The sequence below is a fragment of the Macaca nemestrina genome, chromosome 1, assembly GCF_043159975.1.
Source record: "Macaca nemestrina isolate mMacNem1 chromosome 1, mMacNem.hap1, whole genome shotgun sequence".
Classification (NCBI taxonomy): Eukaryota; Metazoa; Chordata; class Mammalia; order Primates; family Cercopithecidae; genus Macaca; species Macaca nemestrina.
The window spans coordinates 98180110-98192478 of NC_092125.1; the positions used below are offsets into that span (position 1 = coordinate 98180110).

Here is a 12369-nt window from a genome sequence, read left to right on the forward strand (position 1 = left end):
GTAGTGAAGAGAAACAGGACCAGGAGGTTGCCAAGGGCTGGTGTCTGGCGTGCTTTCGTGTTTGGAGGGGTTGTTTTTACCAAGGAAGGGGGTAGGGGTCAGCCTCACCCGCAAGTCAGTGGAGAGAGGCACGGAAGAAAGGGCAGAGGGGCATCGCGCGTGGGAGCGCAGCCGTTGCAGGACACGCTGGCGCGCCCGGAGTGTAAGGAGGCGGCAGAGGCGAGCGCAGCTCCATTTGGAGCAGCAGCAGCACCAAAATGGGAGGGCGTGCTGCATGGGCCGGGAATCGAACCCGGGCCTCCCGCGTGGCAGGCGAGAATTCTACCACTGAACCACCCATGCACCGATGGTAAACGCCAACGGAAGCTGGCACAGCGGAACTCGCCACCAGCCGCCGTTCACTGGTCACCGCCTGCCATTGGTCTCCTTCCCATTGGGCCGTCCACGAGAGGCTGGCCCGACGGGGCGAGCAGAAGGGGAGGCTCCCGTCACGTCGAGGGACCTGGGGCGCGGCGCGGAGGGAGAGCGGAGGGAGAGAGGCCGACTCCTCCCGTCTTGCGCTTTCTCTGCCGCCCAGAGCCCAGAGACTGCCCGCCGGGGTCGCCAGGGGAAGGACCAGCCGTGGCCCGCGCCCGAATGCCCGTGTGGGCAGCTGAGCTGTGGCGGGCCTTGCTGAGCGCGGATCCCCGGCCCAGACCCAGAGTTTTTCTTTTGTGTTTGTTTTGTTTTCTTTGTTGTTGTTGTTGTTGTTGTTGTTGTTGTTGTTCCGGCCGGGCTGGCCTTCTCGCTTGTGTCAGCTGCGGGTGGGTGTGGGGGTGGGTGTGTCAGCGTGTCAGCGAGCGGGGGCGGCGATGGGGGACGGGTCTCGCAGCCGCCGCGTGCGGCTCAGAAACGCAGACCAAGTCCGTGGGCGCCTCGCTTCTGCGCTCTGACCCAGGCCACCGGCTCGCACTCGGGGTCCGGCCCCGATGGGCTGGTAGGGAGGCTGGAGCGCCAGAAAGGAGCGGAGGAGCGCTTTGGCAGAGCCGCAGCTGGCTGACCCGGGAGAAGGCGCGCTGGGTGTGGCTGGGACGGCCCAGGCCGCGGCTTCCCGCGTGGGGATGCGGTGTGGTGTGGCGCAGAGCTGTCCCGGCGGGGCCTGGCGTTTGTGGGCGCGTGACGGGGATCTAGGGCTTCCGCTGGTGATTCCTCGTTGGCTATCTTTCCGGGTACGGACTCGCCTGCCAGGCTGTGTGCAGGGATCCCGCTGCCTCTGGCCGGCAGGCGTCCCGGCTGCAGGTGGGCCGGCAGGCAGGTGTTAGCGGGAAGGGAGCACAAGTAGCGAGGTGAGATCGGCGACCTGCCTAGGGCGTCGGGAGAGTGGAATGCGCAGGCGGGGTCCGAGGGGTACCGGAGGAAAGGGCAGGATGTTGGATGGCGTGCCTGTGGTGGGAGAAGTGTGCGCGGCTCCAAGAGCGGGTCGCTCGCTCGCTGCTGTTCGGCGGTCAGAGGTTGGAGGGTGAAACCGAGCGGGCTGTGCACGCCGGAGGCCTCTGGGCAGCGCAGCGGCGATTCAAGGCGTTGGGCGCTGGGCGCTGGGCGGAGGCCGGTGGGAGGAAGGCGGGAAAAGGAGGAATAGGGGCAGAGTCTGGGCTGCGTCTGTTTGGGCGAGTGAGGAGAAGGCGGGCGGAGGAGATAGGTAGGGAAGAGCGTGGAAGGTGGTCGCGGTCGCTCGCTGTGTGTGTGGGGCCAGGGAAGAGGGCGTGTGAGGTGGTGGGGAGTGCGTCTGTCCGAAGGGCAATCGGTAAAGGGTCGCGGGCGCTGGCGCATGGTCCTGGGCTGTTTCTGCGACGGCCGGCGGGTGGGCAGGAAGAAGGGACGTGCCTGAGAAGCGGCGGCGTTTTGGAGGCTTGCTTCCAGGGGGCTGGAGTTTGGAGAGTGGGCAAGGGCTCAAGGCAGGAACCGACCAAAGGTGCTCCAGGGTTGCGATGGGCGTTGCCCTCCGGCGGGCGGGCCAAAAGGTCGGGTTGTCAGGAGTGGGATTCGAACCCACGCCTCCAGGGGAGACTGCGACCTGAACGCAGCGCCTTAGACCGCTCGGCCATCCTGACGGCGCGCCGGGGCGCGTCGCCGCTCGCCTGGCTGGGACCCGGCGCGAACGCCGGCGCCCTTGGCCGGCGCCTGTCTGGGTTCGGTGCGCAACCGACGGACCGCGGGGCCGGAGCGGGCGCCGAGTGAACGGAGCCGGCCGGCGTTGGCGTGGACGCCTCCGCGTCCCCACCCCGGACCCAAACGGTCCGCGTCCGGCCGGGCGCCGCCGCCCGCCCCCGCGCCCGCGCCTCCGCTGGCGGAACCCCGCAGGGCGCGCGCCCACCACGTCCTAGGAGCGGCAGCCTGGCTGTTTCGCCCGCAGCCTCTTCCTGCCGGCGCGATCCCCGCGCTGGAGACGGCAGGCAGGGCGCAAGGGGAGGTTCCACGCCGCTCCGGTAGCTGTCGGGGTCCGGCTCCGGGTCCCAGTGGGACTGCAGGGTGCTTTCTTGGGTGTCGGGGTAGGCCGCGCCAACGGTGGCGGGTGGCGGGTGGCGGGTGGCGGGTGGCGGGTGGCGGGTGGAGGGCGAGCAGGCGCGGGGCCCCTGCGGTCGGGGGAGGGGATCAAGGCAGGGCTAGGCGTCCGCGGTCGGAGTGGGGTCTGGCGTCCCGGCGACCGTGGCCGTCGTCCTCGTTAGTATAGTGGTGAGTATCCCCGCCTGTCACGCGGGAGACCGGGGTTCGATTCCCCGACGGGGAGGCAGCAGTCCTTTTAGGGCCGCCGCCTCGGACCCAGCCTGTGGGCCCTCCTTCTCCTTCCTCCGCCCTCCAGCTAGTCGCAGGGCGCCATCCCGGGCCTGACCTGCCTGGCCCCTTGGCCCCCTGGGCCCTCTGGGCCCCCTTGGCCTCAGGGGCCCCCTTGGCCTCCTCCCTTTTCTTCTCGCCCGCCGCTTGATCGCCACAGCCGGGCGGCCTCCTCTGGCCCCCAGGGCGCCCAGCGAGCTGCCGGCCCAAAGTGGTTGTGGGAAGAGGCTTTCTGCCACTTGGCACAGGGCCCGGCGGCGGTCGGTGGGAGGCGGAGGAGTTGAGGACCCTGTGGACGCCGGCCGTGTGCCCCCCGGACACCTGGTGGAGAAGGACTCCGGCGGCCCGGGTCTGCCAGGGAGCGAGAGCGCCCCCAGACGCAGAACGCGGGCGGAACGGGGCAGCCGCGCTCGCCTTGCACCGGTGGGGCGCGGGCCGGCCTTTGGCGGGGCCGTGGCAGCGCGGAGCTGCGGGCGGGCAGGCGGACGGACGGGGCGTCGGGGCGCTGCTGCGCCGGGCGTGGGCGGCGCGCTCGTGGGAGCCCCGGGCCGGCGTGGCGGGGCTGCCCGCGCCGTGCGGCGTTGGTGGTATAGTGGTGAGCATAGCTGCCTTCCAAGCAGTTGACCCGGGTTCGATTCCCGGCCAACGCAGCGGGCCGACCTTTTGCGGAGGTCCCGGGCGCGGGGCTCGTGTCGGAGCTTGGCCAGGGGCTGCGTGCGTGTGCGCCCGGGAAGGAGGGGCGCGGTGTTTGGAGGGTGTGCTGCCAACAGGGCCAGAGCTGCTGGTTGGGGCGGGCGGGTTGCCGCCCGCGTCTCCGGGGCTGGTTGCGGGTGTTTGTTTTAAAGGGAAGCAGGGGACAGGCGCCAAGGTAGCGCCCAATGCTGGGGCCACAGGCGCTGGGGCCAGGAGGCGCAAGCCGGGCCCTGAAGGCCGTCTCTCCCTGGTGGTCTAGTGGTTAGGATTCGGCGCTCTCACCGCCGCGGCCCGGGTTCGATTCCCGGTCAGGGAAGCCTTCCTTCTTTGGCTCTGCCTGCCAACTGCCAGGCCCCTTCACACCTCCCCTTTTGACCAACAGGCTCCCTCGCTTCTCAGGCGCCCCAGCCACAACCTCCGGCGGCCTCCACGTGCGCCCCCACCTCCCCGCCTACCCCCACCCCTCCGTCCTTTTGGCCTCGCTGGCGCCACCTTCGCAACATCCGCGTCACAGTTCTTCCTTGTCAGGTGCTCGCCTCCCTCCCACTCTTTCTCAGTGGCAAGGCCCACCGGCCGGGTCAGGCTTTCTCCTCCCATGGCCGCCAGGTGACCGCGGCCACTACCGCCGCCGCCGCCGCCGCCACCGCCGCCGCCCACCTCGCACCCTCGTCTGGCCACGGAATGGGCCAGGACTCTCGAGCAGAGCGGCTTCCGCCAAGCCAAGCCGGGTGGCTGACGGGCCACTTCTCTCTCGGCTGCGGGGGATCTGCGCCCAGCGTTTGGGCCACGTGCCAGAGCCACTCATGCCAGCAAGCGCACTGGCTTTTCCAAGGCGTGCCAGACCCTTGGAGCGCGGGATCCGTGATTGGGCTCCACGGGTGTCAGCGGCTTTGGTAGAAATGGCAGCGGAACTTGAGGAGCCGAGACCACGGGCCATGGCGCTGGGGAGCCAGAGCTGTGACAATCGCCCTTGTAGCATGATTATGTTTTTCTTCATGCGGACATGATATTGATGGGACTCCTGTGACATGCGGTAACACGTGTAGATTGCGTGGCGATCGATGATCAACTGAGGGGATGAAGGGCATCCATCCCGTGGGTATCTGTCATCTCTACCTGTTGGGAACACCTCAGGTGCTGTCTTCCAGCTCTGAAACACACGCTAATACATCGTTGTGACCCCTAGTCTCCCCACTCTGCCATGGAACATTATTAGAACGTATTGCCTCCATCGAAACGCATGCTCGTACCCATTTCGCCAACCTCTCTTCACCCCAGTCACCCACCCACCCTCTCCAGCCTCTGGTGTCTATCGTTCTGCTCTCTACCTCCACAAGGTGAACTTTCTGATTGTTCAATTCCCACGATTGGAATCAGAACCTGCCCTCCGTGTCTTTCTGTGCCCGGCTCATTTGAGGTTACATCGTGACCTTTAGTTCCACCTCTGTTGCTGCAGACGAGAGGATTTCCTTCCTTTTTATGGCCAAATCGTATTCCATGGTGTCCACATGCCACGTTTTCGTTAATCCATTTCCCGGCCGATGGACGCTTAGGTTGATTCGACGTTTCTGCAATTGTGAACAGTGCTGCAGTAAACATGGGGGTGCAGGTATCCCTCGGAAATTCAGATTTCCTGGTGCTTTGGTTAAACACCCATCCGCGGGATTGCCGGGCCCAAAGGTAGCTCTACCTTGAATTATCTGTGTGCGAGGGGTTGGGGGGAGGTGGCAGGGTAGGGTTGGGGTGGGGTTTTGTTTGTTTGTCGGTTTGTTGCATTTTGTTTTCAGATATCTCCATGCCGTTTTTCATGGCGGCTGTACTTATTCGCCTTTCCGCCGACGGGGTCTAAGTCTTGCCTTTTGTCTACCTCGTCGCCAGGGTTGGTTATTTTCCCTCCGGCTTTAATGATAGCCATCCTAAGCGGGGTAAGATGACAGCTCCTCGTGGTTTTCATTTGCATTTCCCCGACGATGGGTGACGGTGAGCATTTTCTTCATACACCTATCGGGGGAACCCGCCCCCGATATTTCGGCGTAGGTTCCTTCTATTTTCCGTAAGTGCCGGCCGGCTGAGAAATAAAGAGGGAGAGTACAAAGAGAGGAATTTGACAGCTGGGCCGCCGGGGGTGACATCACATATCGGTAGGACCGTGATGCCCACCCGAGCCTCAAAACCAGCAAGTTTTTGTTAAGGATTTCAAAAGGGGAGGGGGTGTACGAACGGGGAGTAGGTACAAAGATCACATGCTTCGAAGGGCAAAAAGCAGAACAAAGATCGCATGCTTCTGAGGGAACAGGGCAAAGGGCAAAAGCAGATTTATTGATAAGGGTCTACGTTCAGCGGTGCACGTATTGTCTTGATAAACATCTCAAACAACAGAAAACGGGGTTCGAGAGCAGACAACCGGCCTGACCACAAACGCAGCAGGGCGCAGTTTTTCCCCGCCCTGATAAGCCTGATGGTACTGCAGGAGACCAGGGCGTGTCTCAGGCCTTATCTCGACCGCATAGGACAGCCGTTCCCACAGCGGCTGTTTATAGACCTCCCACCAGGAATGCATTCCCTTCCCAGAGTATTAATCTCAATATTCCTTGCTAGGAAAAGAATTTAGCGGTACCTTCCCTACTTGCACGTCCGCTTATGGGCTCTCTGCTAGAAGAAAACTACGGCGCTTTTTGCCCGACCCCGCAGTCAGTCAGACCTTATGGCTGTCTTCCCTTGTTCCCTAAAAATCGCTGTTATTCTATTCTTTCTCAAGGTGCACTGATTTCATATTGTTCAAACACACATGTTTTACAGTCAATTTGTACAGTGAACCCAATTATCACCGTGGTCCTGAGGTGACGTCCATCCTCAGCTTACGAAGATAACAGGATTCAGAGATTAAAGCAAAGACAGGCATAAGGAATTATAAAAGTATTATTTGGGAACCCATAAATGTCCATATAGAAATGAAATCTTCACAATTTATGTTCCTCTGCCCCAGCTCCAGCCGGCCCCTCCGTTCGGGGTCCCTGACTTCCCGCAACATACACGCGCATGTGTGTACACGTGCTCCCACTCACTGTTGACAGGTTTGAGATTCTCGCCTATTCTGGATGTGAAAACGAATCTCGAGAGGTCCCGTTATTTGGACCAACCTGGCCACGGGCATTGAAGCGTGGAGGACGCAGGAGCTGGTGGGGAAAACCCAACAGCCAAGCTGACCAAAGCCACATGTGCGGAGTTGGGGTTCATGATAGACCTGTAGCCGAGGTTTGCTTCCCATTGCCTGACCTACGCTCTCGATCTTCTCTCCAAGTGTCAAGGAACATGTGGAGACGGTACCTATCCCCAACGCCAAGATTCGCTGTGGAACTTTCTTCCCATCCCCTCCTTAGCACAGATGAGCCCAGTTCTCCAACCCTCTATTCAACCCGTATTGATCTTACTGTTTGGCTGATTCCCCGAGTCAATGGCAGAGGTCAGTCGACTTCTTGCCAATACTCTCTTTAGGGGCAAAGTAGAGGTCCAACCAACTGCACAAAGCTGTCCCGTGTCATTCGTGGGATCTTGGCACAGTCGGATCACCTGCAGAGAGAGACCAGACCCTATCGGGGATGGAGAGGTTTGCCATCCCCACGGGAGGCTGGCTTGCTTGCCAGGGCGATGTGGGTGGATGTCAGCGGGTGACAGTGATGGACGAAGGTGTCCGTTCCCGTGGCTGGCGTCCACCCCAGCCCGGGGCAAGGGGCTGACACCAAGGAAAGGAGAGAAGCATGTCGTGTGCTGGGAGCTGGAAGAAAGAGTCCAGGGTGTCCAGGGGGTGCAGAGGACTGGCTGGCAAGGTCTGGGAGTGAGGCTATCCAGTCAAACGGAAGTCGTGCAGAGGCCTGGGGCGTTAGGGCACCTCGCGGGCTGCCCATGCGGTCGGAGGGATCGCAGCTGGTGGCGGAGCTGGCATGTGTCTGAAGAGCCTGAAGGAGGCCAGGGCTGAGGGATATGAGTCGTGTGAGAGAGGGGCATTGACGGCGAGAGGGAGAGCTGGATGTGCGAGAGAGAGAGACAGAGAGATAGAGTCACAGAGAGAGAGAGAGAGAGAGAGAGAGAGAGAGCTGGAGACCCAGTGAGACAGAGAGAGAGAGGGAGTGAGAATGTGTGTGTGTGTCTGTGTGTGTGTGAGTGAAAAGGCGGTTGGGGTGAGAAAAAGACGGCGGAGGGAGGGCTGAGCCTGAAGGCTGGACGGAAGAGTACATTGTCAGCGGGTGGGTCTTGGAAGGAAGGAAGTCTGTGTGGTCAAGGGGGATCCCCGCCGGGGAGACTGGGATGCTGCTTGGGCTGGGCAGTCAGAATACGGAGTGGGGCTGGGGTGAGGTGACAAGCAGCCCAGGGTGGGGCAGACATCGTGACAGAGCGACTGGAGGCCACGTCCCACGTCCCGAAGGGGTAGGGAATGCAACTGGACCCCAGACATAAATAAGCCGTCTTCAGGATGGAAGGGCAACCATGGCAACATTTTCTGGATGTGGGGAGCCATCGAGGGGGAGAGAGAGAGACAAAGAGGTAGAGGTGGTGAAGGGTGAAGAGAAGAGGTGGGGCGAGTGGGTGCAAGCCCGTGGTGCCTGGCGATATTCCTTGAAGTGAAATGCGTCGGGCAGAGGTGGTGGCAGGGTAGTGAAGAGAAACAGGACCAGGAGGTTGCCAAGGGCTGGTGTCTGGCGTGCTTTCGCGTTTGGAGGGGTTGTTTTTACCAAGGAAGGGGGGAGGGGTCAGCCTCACCCGCAAGTCAGTGGAGAGAGGCACGGAAGAAAGGGCAGAGGGGCATCGCGCGTGGGAGCGCAGCCGTTGCAGGACACGCTGGCGCGCCCGGAGTGTAAGGAGGCGGCAGAGGCGAGCGCAGCTCCATTTGGAGCAGCAGCAGCACCAAAATGGGAGGGCGTGCTGCATGGGCCGGGAATCGAACCCGGGCCTCCCGCGTGGCAGGCGAGAATTCTACCACTGAACCACCCATGCACCGATGGTAAACGCCAACGGAAGCTGGCACGGCGGAACTCGCCACCAGCCGCCGTTCACTGGTCACCGCCTGCCATTGGTCTCCTTCCCATTGGGCCGTCCACGAGAGGCTGGCCCGACGGGGCGAGCAGAAGGGGAGGCTCCCGTCACGTCGAGGGACCTGGGGCGCGGCGCGGAGGGAGAGCGGAGGGAGAGAGGCCGACTCCTCCCGTCTTGCGCTTTCTCTGCCGCCCAGAGCCCAGAGACTGCCCGCCGGGGTCGCCAGGGGAAGGACCAGCCGTGGCCCGCGCCCGAATGCCCGTGTGGGCAGCTGAGCTGTGGCGGGCCTTGCTGAGCGCGGATCCCCGGCCCAGACCCAGAGTTTTTCTTTTGTGTTTGTTTTGTTTTCTTTGTTGTTGTTGTTGTTGTTGTTGTTGTTGTTGTTGTTCCGGCCGGGCTGGCCTTCTCGCTTGTGTCAGCTGCGGGTGGGTGTGGGGGTGGGTGTGTCAGCGTGTCAGCGAGCGGGGGCGGCGATGGGGGACGGGTCTCGCAGCCGCCGCGTGCGGCTCAGAAACGCAGACCAAGTCCGTGGGCGCCTCGCTTCTGCGCTCTGACCCAGGCCACCGGCTCGCACTCGGGGTCCGGCCCCGATGGGCTGGTAGGGAGGCTGGAGCGCCAGAAAGGAGCGGAGGAGCGCTTTGGCAGAGCCGCAGCTGGCTGACCCGGGAGAAGGCGCGCTGGGTGTGGCTGGGACGGCCCAGGCCGCGGCTTCCCGCGTGGGGATGCGGTGTGGTGTGGCGCAGAGCTGTCCCGGCGGGGCCTGGCGTTTGTGGGCGCGTGACGGGGATCTAGGGCTTCCGCTGGTGATTCCTCGTTGGCTATCTTTCCGGGTACGGACTCGCCTGCCAGGCTGTGTGCAGGGATCCCGCTGCCTCTGGCCGGCAGGCGTCCCGGCTGCAGGTGGGCCGGCAGGCAGGTGTTAGCGGGAAGGGAGCACAAGTAGCGAGGTGAGATCGGCGACCTGCCTAGGGCGTCGGGAGAGTGGAATGCGCAGGCGGGGTCCGAGGGGTACCGGAGGAAAGGGCAGGATGTTGGATGGCGTGCCTGTGGTGGGAGAAGTGTGCGCGGCTCCAAGAGCGGGTCGCTCGCTCGCTGCTGTTCGGCGGTCAGAGGTTGGAGGGTGAAACCGAGCGGGCTGTGCACGCCGGAGGCCTCTGGGCAGCGCAGCGGCGATTCAAGGCGTTGGGCGCTGGGCGCTGGGCGGAGGCCGGTGGGAGGAAGGCGGGAAAAGGAGGAATAGGGGCAGAGTCTGGGCTGCGTCTGTTTGGGCGAGTGAGGAGAAGGCGGGCGGAGGAGATAGGTAGGGAAGAGCGTGGAAGGTGGTCGCGGTCGCTCGCTGTGTGTGTGGGGCCAGGGAAGAGGGCGTGTGAGGTGGTGGGGAGTGCGTCTGTCCGAAGGGCAATCGGTAAAGGGTCGCGGGCGCTGGCGCATGGTCCTGGGCTGTTTCTGCGACGGCCGGCGGGTGGGCAGGAAGAAGGGACGTGCCTGAGAAGCGGCGGCGTTTTGGAGGCTTGCTTCCAGGGGGCTGGAGTTTGGAGAGTGGGCAAGGGCTCAAGGCAGGAACCGACCAAAGGTGCTCCAGGGTTGCGATGGGCGTTGCCCTCCGGCGGGCGGGCCAAAAGGTCGGGTTGTCAGGAGTGGGATTCGAACCCACGCCTCCAGGGGAGACTGCGACCTGAACGCAGCGCCTTAGACCGCTCGGCCATCCTGACGGCGCGCCGGGGCGCGTCGCCGCTCGCCTGGCTGGGACCCGGCGCGAACGCCGGCGCCCTTGGCCGGCGCCTGTCTGGGTTCGGTGCGCAACCGACGGACCGCGGGGCCGGAGCGGGCGCCGAGTGAACGGAGCCGGCCGGCGTTGGCGTGGACGCCTCCGCGTCCCCACCCCGGACCCAAACGGTCCGCGTCGGGCCGGGCGCCGCCGCCCGCCCCCGCGCCCGCGCCTCCGCTGGCGGAACCCCGCAGGGCGCGCGCCCACCACGTCCTAGGAGCGGCAGCCTGGCTGTTTCGCCCGCAGCCTCTTCCTGCCGGCGCGATCCCCGCGCTGGAGACGGCAGGCAGGGCGCAAGGGGAGGTTCCACGCCGCTCCGGTAGCTGTCGGGGTCCGGCTCCGGGTCCCAGTGGGACCGCAGGGTGCTTTCTTGGGTGTCGGGGTAGGCCGCGCCAACGGTGGCGGGTGGCGGGTGGCGGGTGGCGGGTGGCGGGTGGCGGGTGGAGGGCGAGCAGGCGCGGGGCCCCTGCGGTCGGGGGAGGGGATCAAGGCAGGGCTAGGCGTCCGCGGTCGGAGTGGGGTCTGGCGTCCCGGCGACCGTGGCCGTCGTCCTCGTTAGTATAGTGGTGAGTATCCCCGCCTGTCACGCGGGAGACCGGGGTTCGATTCCCCGACGGGGAGGCAGCAGTCCTTTTAGGGCCGCCGCCTCGGACCCAGCCTGTGGGCCCTCCTTCTCCTTCCTCCGCCCTCCAGCTAGTCGCAGGGCGCCATCCCGGGCCTGACCTGCCTGGCCCCTTGGCCCCCTGGGCCCTCTGGGCCCCCTTGGCCTCAGGGGCCCCCTTGGCCTCCTCCCTTTTCTTCTCGCCCGCCGCTTGATCGCCACAGCCGGGCGGCCTCCTCTGGCCCCCAGGGCGCCCAGCGAGCTGCCGGCCCAAAGTGGTTGTGGGAAGAGGCTTTCTGCCACTTGGCACAGGGCCCGGCGGCGGTCGGTGGGAGGCGGAGGAGTTGAGGACCCTGTGGACGCCGGCCGTGTGCCCCCCGGACACCTGGTGGAGAAGGACTCCGGCGGCCCGGGTCTGCCAGGGAGCGAGAGCGCCCCCAGACGCAGAACGCGGGCGGAACGGGGCAGCCGCGCTCGCCTTGCACCGGTGGGGCGCGGGCCGGCCTTTGGCGGGGCCGTGGCAGCGCGGAGCTGCGGGCGGGCAGGCGGACGGACGGGGCGTCGGGGCGCTGCTGCGCCGGGCGTGGGCGGCGCGCTCGTGGGAGCCCCGGGCCGGCGTGGCGGGGCTGCCCGCGCCGTGCGGCGTTGGTGGTATAGTGGTGAGCATAGCTGCCTTCCAAGCAGTTGACCCGGGTTCGATTCCCGGCCAACGCAGCGGGCCGACCTTTTGCGGAGGTCCCGGGCGCGGGGCTCGTGTCGGAGCTTGGCCAGGGGCTGCGTGCGTGTGCGCCCGGGAAGGAGGGGCGCGGTGTTTGGAGGGTGTGCTGCCAACAGGGCCAGAGCTGCTGGTTGGGGCGGGCGGGTTGCCGCCCGCGTCTCCGGGGCTGGTTGCGGGTGTTTGTTTTAAAGGGAAGCAGGGGACAGGCGCCAAGGTAGCGCCCAATGCTGGGGCCACAGGCGCTGGGGCCAGGAGGCGCAAGCCGGGCCCTGAAGGCCGTCTCTCCCTGGTGGTCTAGTGGTTAGGATTCGGCGCTCTCACCGCCGCGGCCCGGGTTCGATTCCCGGTCAGGGAAGCCTTCCTTCTTTGGCTCTGCCTGCCAACTGCCAGGCCCCTTCACACCTCCCCTTTTGACCAACAGGCTCCCTCGCTTCTCAGGCGCCCCAGCCACAACCTCCGGCGGCCTCCACGTGCGCCCCCACCTCCCCGCCTACCCCCACCCCTCCGTCCTTTTGGCCTCGCTGGCGCCACCTTCGCAACATCCGCGTCACAGTTCTTCCTTGTCAGGTGCTCGCCTCCCTCCCACTCTTTCTCAGTGGCAAGGCCCACCGGCCGGGTCAGGCTTTCTCCTCCCATGGCCGCCAGGTGACCGCGGCCACTACCGCCGCCGCCGCCGCCGCCGCCGCCGCCGCCGCCGCCGCCGCCCACCTCGCACCCTCGTCTGGCCACGGAATGGGCCAGGACTCT

At 65.1% G+C, this 12369-nt stretch overlaps 10 non-coding genes across 10 annotated transcripts; 6 read left to right on the top strand and 4 right to left on the bottom strand.

The window, feature by feature from the left end:
- Positions 1–271: 271 nt before the first annotated feature.
- Positions 272–342, bottom strand: TRNAG-GCC (transfer RNA glycine (anticodon GCC)). The gene has a single exon. It is a non-coding gene; the product is annotated as a tRNA-Gly (tRNA).
- A 1665-nt stretch (positions 343–2007) lies between these two features.
- On the bottom strand, positions 2008–2090 carry TRNAL-CAG (transfer RNA leucine (anticodon CAG)). The gene has a single exon. It is a non-coding gene; the product is annotated as a tRNA-Leu (tRNA).
- A 605-nt stretch (positions 2091–2695) lies between these two features.
- TRNAD-GUC (transfer RNA aspartic acid (anticodon GUC)) lies at positions 2696–2767 on the top strand. Its single transcript has one exon. It is a non-coding gene; the product is annotated as a tRNA-Asp (tRNA).
- A 622-nt stretch (positions 2768–3389) lies between these two features.
- Positions 3390–3461, top strand: TRNAG-UCC (transfer RNA glycine (anticodon UCC)). Its single transcript has one exon. It is a non-coding gene; the product is annotated as a tRNA-Gly (tRNA).
- Positions 3462–3748: 287 nt separating this feature from the next.
- TRNAE-CUC (transfer RNA glutamic acid (anticodon CUC)) lies at positions 3749–3820 on the top strand. Its single transcript has one exon. It is a non-coding gene; the product is annotated as a tRNA-Glu (tRNA).
- A 4605-nt stretch (positions 3821–8425) lies between these two features.
- On the bottom strand, positions 8426–8496 carry TRNAG-GCC (transfer RNA glycine (anticodon GCC)). The gene has a single exon. It is a non-coding gene; the product is annotated as a tRNA-Gly (tRNA).
- Positions 8497–10164: 1668 nt separating this feature from the next.
- TRNAL-CAG (transfer RNA leucine (anticodon CAG)) lies at positions 10165–10247 on the bottom strand. Its single transcript has one exon. It is a non-coding gene; the product is annotated as a tRNA-Leu (tRNA).
- Positions 10248–10852: 605 nt separating this feature from the next.
- On the top strand, positions 10853–10924 carry TRNAD-GUC (transfer RNA aspartic acid (anticodon GUC)). Its single transcript has one exon. It is a non-coding gene; the product is annotated as a tRNA-Asp (tRNA).
- Positions 10925–11546: 622 nt separating this feature from the next.
- On the top strand, positions 11547–11618 carry TRNAG-UCC (transfer RNA glycine (anticodon UCC)). The gene has a single exon. It is a non-coding gene; the product is annotated as a tRNA-Gly (tRNA).
- Positions 11619–11905: 287 nt separating this feature from the next.
- On the top strand, positions 11906–11977 carry TRNAE-CUC (transfer RNA glutamic acid (anticodon CUC)). The gene has a single exon. It is a non-coding gene; the product is annotated as a tRNA-Glu (tRNA).
- The last annotated feature ends 392 nt before the right edge of the window (positions 11978–12369 follow it).